We start from the raw sequence: 6,512 nt of genomic DNA on the forward strand, positions 1-6,512 counted from the left end.
GTGGCGCGGAGCCTACCGGCATAGAGTAGCCAGCGCGCGAGACGTGCCACTCGCCTCAAGGCGCGCCTCCACCGCTTCGACCACTGCACCCGCACCACACTGCACTATGTACACTCTGCTATTTCCCGCGGCTAACACAGGCGGGTTCTCAGAAAGAAATTCTTGGAGAAACAGATTCCTCTCGAATATCGCGTATAGCGACGCGACGATTTTAGACGTCGAGGTCCACGTTTCCACACTAAGTAGGACTCCAGCCTTCCGCATCGGACATGCACGACCATGGAACAGCTCGAGCGTTAGCCACGCGCCGCGACGGCCATTTTTGGCCGGGCAGCGAGCCACGTTACACGACACTCAAAATTCGTTAATTCCTTTATCAGGATCACTGTCTCACTTATGAAAACTACACAGATCGATGCAAAATCGTAAGCCGCACAAGATAAACGTACTTTCAACACGGTAAACGCGTTATTTCCGCACGGTCGCGTATGGAGAAGACGGAGCGGCACGTAGGCACGTCCATACACCTCGACACACACGAGCGCCCCCCAGACGGTCAGAAACTTAGCGAAACTAAATATAACAGACCGCAAGACGCTAGTCACGATATCGCTGATAGCGCTACGTAATTCCATCGAACAATACTATATGTTCATGGATTACGATGCTCCCCGCGCACCGGTGGAGACCCTCAGTTCCGCCAGATTAAACTTCCGATCCAAGAGCCTCTCAGCCAACTGACGCACTACGGTGAGTCGTAGATATGTGTTATTTATTTATTTATTTAATTTATTTATTTATTTATTACGCACCCTAGGCGGACGGGCCATTTACACCTGTTTGCCTGGGTAGTGGGGCTTTTTAACAAATTGACTAAGTTGCCTCGAGCGGAATGGGCCTTATACACCCTCTCCGGCTTGGGCACATTTTATCACATGACAGAATGGTTTTAAATGTGATCGTTATAAATGTTAAAGTACACGTCCCAATTACATGGCTGGGAGTGCGAGTCGTAAGGCCTGTACCTGCACTAACGGGCCACGGCGGCAGAGCGAGGGCACACTCGACACGGACCGAGTGTTGCCCTGGGCGGGAACCTCCACGTGGTTTTCCCTGGAAACAAACGGTGCCGCGAGGCAACGTTTGGCCAATCCCCGCTTCCTCAAAGTTCGAGGACTTTGTTATCACTAATTTTTCCTGCCCACGGCAAGAGTTCCCTGGTGGAGTCAGTCAGACTGGTTTCGCCGTGCTGCGGCACGGGTCGGGTCGGAAGTCTAGATAGTACGAAGAGCAAGAGGAAGGATTGTGTTATATATATACATATATATATATTTACTGTTGGGAGTCCGTGCAAACAAGGAGCGCCAATAGCCAAACTTGCCGGCGCTCCGCTAGCCGGATCTCTGTTGTTTCTGGTGACCACGCCGGATAAAAGAGTGGAAAGTCCGCGACTGCCCAGTTGCGCAGAAGATAGCCAAATGCCTCGTCATCTAATTAGTGACGCGCATGAATGGATTAACGAGATTCCCACTGTCCCTATCTACTTATACCTTGCTCAATGAGTTGAGCAACATTGAGGACAAGGGGATAGATCATACGGCATACGCAGATGATTTAGTACTAGTTATACATGGAAATTCTAGAAAAGAACTGGAAGAGGTAGGCAAGGCTGCAGTGATAGTTGTTGAAAAGTGGTGTGTATCGCACAAGCTAAAAATATCAGCCGAGAAAACCAAGGCCATCATAATGAAAAGTACTCTAGACAAAAACAGACCGCCTGTAGTTAAAATAAATAACAAAAATATAAAGTATTATGATACGTTAAAATACTTAGGCATAACAATAGAAAAAAATTTTAATTTTGTAGCACACGCTAAAGAGCTAAAAGAAAAAATAGTTAAATTCGCAACTAGTGTTAAAAGATTTGCTAAAAAGAAATGGGGATTAAATGAAAAAACTGTAAGAACTTTGTACAATGGTGCTTGCTTACCCATATTTACATATGGCGCGGCAGTATGGTTCGACAGGGTGGGCAGCGCCGGGGTTAGCAGGCAGCTGAATTCAGCGCAAAGAGCACTCCTGCTATCAATTATCAGAGCATGTAGAACGACATCCACAATAGCGATGCAAACGTTGGCAGGCATACCCCCTGTGGATTTAGAAATAATACAAGCGGGAGTTAAACATTATATTAAAAGAAATAAATATGTAAAATGGAAAAATTATGAATTTATACCTGTGGATGAAAATAATGTAACACAGATAGATATGAAAAAAGAATTGGCAAGGTTAGCTAAAGAATTAAAAAATGAGTGGCAGAGACGATGGGAGAAAGACGTTCATGTGAGAACTACGTACAGATTTATAAAGACAGCAGACTTTGCACTGCAGAATACTTGGTTTAAACCTGATAGGCGGGTGCTATACGCGCTGACAGGATACGGTCCCATAAATAGCTCACTATATAAGAGAGGTGCCACTGAGAATATGAATTGCCCTTTCTGCAGTGATCAAGAAGAAACAATTGAACATATACTATTTGAATGCAAAAAATATGAAGACTACAGAATTACAGAAATAAGAGAAAATAAGCTAAACTGGGATAAGCTAATTAATAATGAGAAAAATTATAATATATTTATAAATATTACTAGGAAAATTTTTAGTATAAGAGAGCAATATAATGAAAAAATATATGAAAATAAATAGTAGAAATAGATCCACCTCCTCGTTGGTTAGGGAAACATTCCGGATGGTTCATCACGGATGGCTAAGAGACCTAAACAAAAAAACAATTTAAATGAAATAAGAGCTAGGAAAAGCTACAAAATCAAAGCAAAGATTAACCCAGCAATTAATATGAATGAAGAATATAGAATGTTACAAAGAAGCTTTCACGCAGATATGAGCGGTTGCTCAGGAGCTGCATTAAAAAGAAATAATGAATGAATGAATGTCCCTATCTACTGGCGGGGGTGTCCAACACTCTCCGAGGTGGTCGTCCCTCCTGGGCCCTTGATCCCCATACGTGGTGCCTAGGCACGACAATGGATTCTCTGGGCCCGGCGTCGGGGACGAACCCCATGGCTGAAGCTTGCAAAGACACGACGAATGTTACAGGTGGGTAGTGCAAAATGATGGGTAGTGAGAAAGCTGGGGGTTGTCCCACCCCAGGCATAAACATAAATATAAATATACTAATAAATGGTGGCGGAGACCTCGGAATGTTCTGGTGCTCGAGCTCGCTTGCTCGCCCAAATGTATATTCGAAGGTTCTCTGTTAACTGGCCGTCTCCAGGCGTGCACGTGAAGCTGGTCTGGGAGTGCACTTAGTGTATAGTCTCGAAAGTCTTTGGTGTGACCCTCAACGAAGGGTCGTGGCGCACGCCGTGGGACTGACGACCCGATCGGATTCACTTGTGGAAGATGGCCTAAGAGCGTAAACGCTTAGGGTTGTGTAGCGGCACACACAATCCGGGCGGGAGCGCTATGGCACCAGGGAGTGACCAAATGCCCGGCCATTTTTGGCGGGCATCTTCAGTGAAGCATCAGGTGGCTCGGGTTATGCTTGGACATTTTGAGCGGCTTTTTAAGTGAAGTGTCAAATGGCTCGGGCAGTGCCTGGACATTTTGAGCTGCTTCTTCAGTGAAGCGCCAAAATGGTTTGGGCCTCTACCATAACAAGTATAGTAAAGAACTGTTGCCAGCATGGCACAAAATCAATATTTGTCAAATGTCCGAAAGCAGGCCCGCCGCCTTGCGGCCCATGACTTCGGCCAAAGCAACACGCCGCTGTAGGCAACTCAAGCAACACGCTGCAAGCTCTAGTGGCAAGTAACGGTGGTGCACCAACAGCTGGGTGAGTAATGACACAGGACTGCAGATGCGTACCCAAAGCCTCTCGCGGTCAAGTCTTCCTCCTCCTCCACGCGGTCCCCGCTGAAAACCTTGGTCGTGGCAGCATATAGCAGCCACCGACATTAAGGGCTAACGGAGTCGAAGGCGACAAGACTCGATTGGAAGTCCCAAACGGAAAATCGAGTCGTTGGACGACACAGCATGTCACGAGTCGGTGTCTAACGACCAAATGTCCCTAATGTGACGCATACCCACACAGCACTGTCACGAGTCGAAGTCCTCGGACCAAATGGCTCATATGTGACGAAACGCACAGCATAGCCACGAGTCGGAGTTGAAAAACCAAATGGCTCGAAAGTGGCAAGCACGAAAATACGTGTTGGTGGACCAAGTCCTGAGGGCTGACCCCGGATCCTAAACCCTTCCACTTATCCACTGGCGGTCTAATCCCTCTTCTCCCGTCGTTCACTTACGTTGTAAACAAAGTAAAGGATGGGGACCGCTAATAAGTTCCACCGGGCCCTGCATCTTAAGCCATGCGCATGAGGTGACGGAACCGGGGAACTTAAATTTTTTTTCCCTTCATACCCAACAGGTCATCGTTGAGAAGAACTTTAGTCTGTACTAGCAAATGCGACCACACAGTGGCGCTCATTCGCAAAATCCAACACGACATCGTTGGTGTCACTCTAGTCTGTACTAGTTCATTGGTAAGCGTTTTCATACAATGGCGCTCGATTGCATGCCCGGCAAAACATCGTTGGGATGTATTTGTAGTCTAATCTAGTCTAATTGGTAAGCGTGTCCAAACAATGGCGCTCGTTCCAAGACCAAGGTTGTATTGGAAGTTGTGCTGAGAGTCTACATGGCCGCTGGAATGTTATGAGAGCGGTCGCAAGCGACATCCCCGGGGTATCTACCGCTCCCCCGGGAAGATTAGGTTTGATGGCGCGAAGGTGGCTCCGCGCCTTTCGACATCTATTCCACCGTATTAAAAATGCACATGGACATCAAGACAAAACACAAAACCAAAACCTGAGCCTTCGAGCTCAAAGACTATGCCCACGGGCAGAGTGAGACTAAAGAAATGTGACGCGACAACGGAGAAAAAACCAATCTCGAGTTCGAAGTCGGAGTCGCCAAGTCACAACAGCAGCCTTCGAGCTGCCCGCATCATACTACAAAGATGCGATAGAAATGTGTCGAAACAAAACCAAGTTTCGTCTTCGGGAAGAGCGACTAGCCCAGTCGCAATCCCGCAAACGTCCTCGGATAGACGATCCTTAAAGAAGGTAATTGACCCAGAACGAAGTCATACTCACAGTCTTCGAACTGCGCGCATCGTATTAGAAAGATGCGATAGAGAGGTATCAAAACGAAACAAAGTTTCGTCTTCGGGAAGAGCGACCTGCCTAGTCGCAATTCCGCAAACTTCCTCGGATGTTGAGACCACGGGAATTAAGATACTGCAGCTAAATATGGGGCGTTCAGCTGCGGTAACGGGTGAGGTGCGTCAGCTCATTGCAGAGAAGCGACTTGATGTCCTGTTATTGCAGGATCCATACGTCAAGAAGCAGGGCAAAAGCCACACCTTCTACGGATTAGGGACGGGGATGTGCGTGGCTGCCGTTCGCTCGTAAAGGCCGTGGGCGATGGTGGCGGTATGCAATCCCCAATTCCAGATAATGTTCGTCTCGCAGCTCAGCACGACACACTGTGTGTGTGCGGAAGTGCAGGCACTCGGCTTCTCTTTTTATGTCGCATCGTGCTACATTCAGTACAGCGATAAAATAGAGGAGCACCTCAGACACCTGGATATGGTGCTTCATAAACTGAGGGGGAAGAGACTACTAGTGGCGGTAGACGCCAACGCACGTTCGTCAATGTGGGGTCCCCAAAGGACAGACGAAAGAGGAGGCAAATTTGAAGATCTCATTCGTGCGCATGGCATGCATGTTGTGAACAGAGCTAGCCAGGCACCAACATTCAAAACGGCGAACGGGTCGTCATACATCGACGTCACCCTATCATCGCCTTTCATGACCCACTTTATCAATGAATGGATGGTGAGATGCACCTGGACAACCAGCGATCACAATTCGATAGAGATCAGGTTAAGAGTACCAAGAGCACGTTGTTACGATCGGCGAGGTGCGAACATGAGGTTCAACACCCGTCGGGCTGATTGGGAACGCTTTGCTGAGAGTCTAATTGGCTTATCGGAGTCAAGGCTCGAGGTCCTGGATCTGTCCTCCGCCGCAGAAGTGGAAAAAATGGCAGGAGCGCTACAGGACGTCATAACAAACGCCTGTGAAGCATCCATGCCTAGGAAGAGAACATTTAGAAGGTCCAACCCGTGGTGGACAAAAGAACTCTCGATAAAAAAGAAAGAGGTCGTACGACTCAGAAGGGAGCTTCAGAGGGCTAGGAAGCCGGGAGATCCTAAAGATCCTAAGGAAGTTAGAGAGCAATACCGCACCTCACTACGACAATATTGTCGAGAGGTGAAAAAGGTAAAGCAAGGCAGCTGGACGAAATTCGTCACAAGCCATGGCAACAAGGAACCATGGGGCTTTGTATATAAACAACAAGCCAATAAGCTGAAAATAGAAAAGGTCATAAGCACGCTCAGAAAGGGCGATTGCTACACAATG

The sequence above is a fragment of the Wasmannia auropunctata genome, unplaced genomic scaffold (genome assembly GCF_000956235.1).
Source record: "Wasmannia auropunctata unplaced genomic scaffold, wasmannia.A_1.0 LD336101.1, whole genome shotgun sequence".
In the NCBI taxonomy this organism is placed as follows: domain Eukaryota; kingdom Metazoa; phylum Arthropoda; class Insecta; order Hymenoptera; family Formicidae; genus Wasmannia; species Wasmannia auropunctata.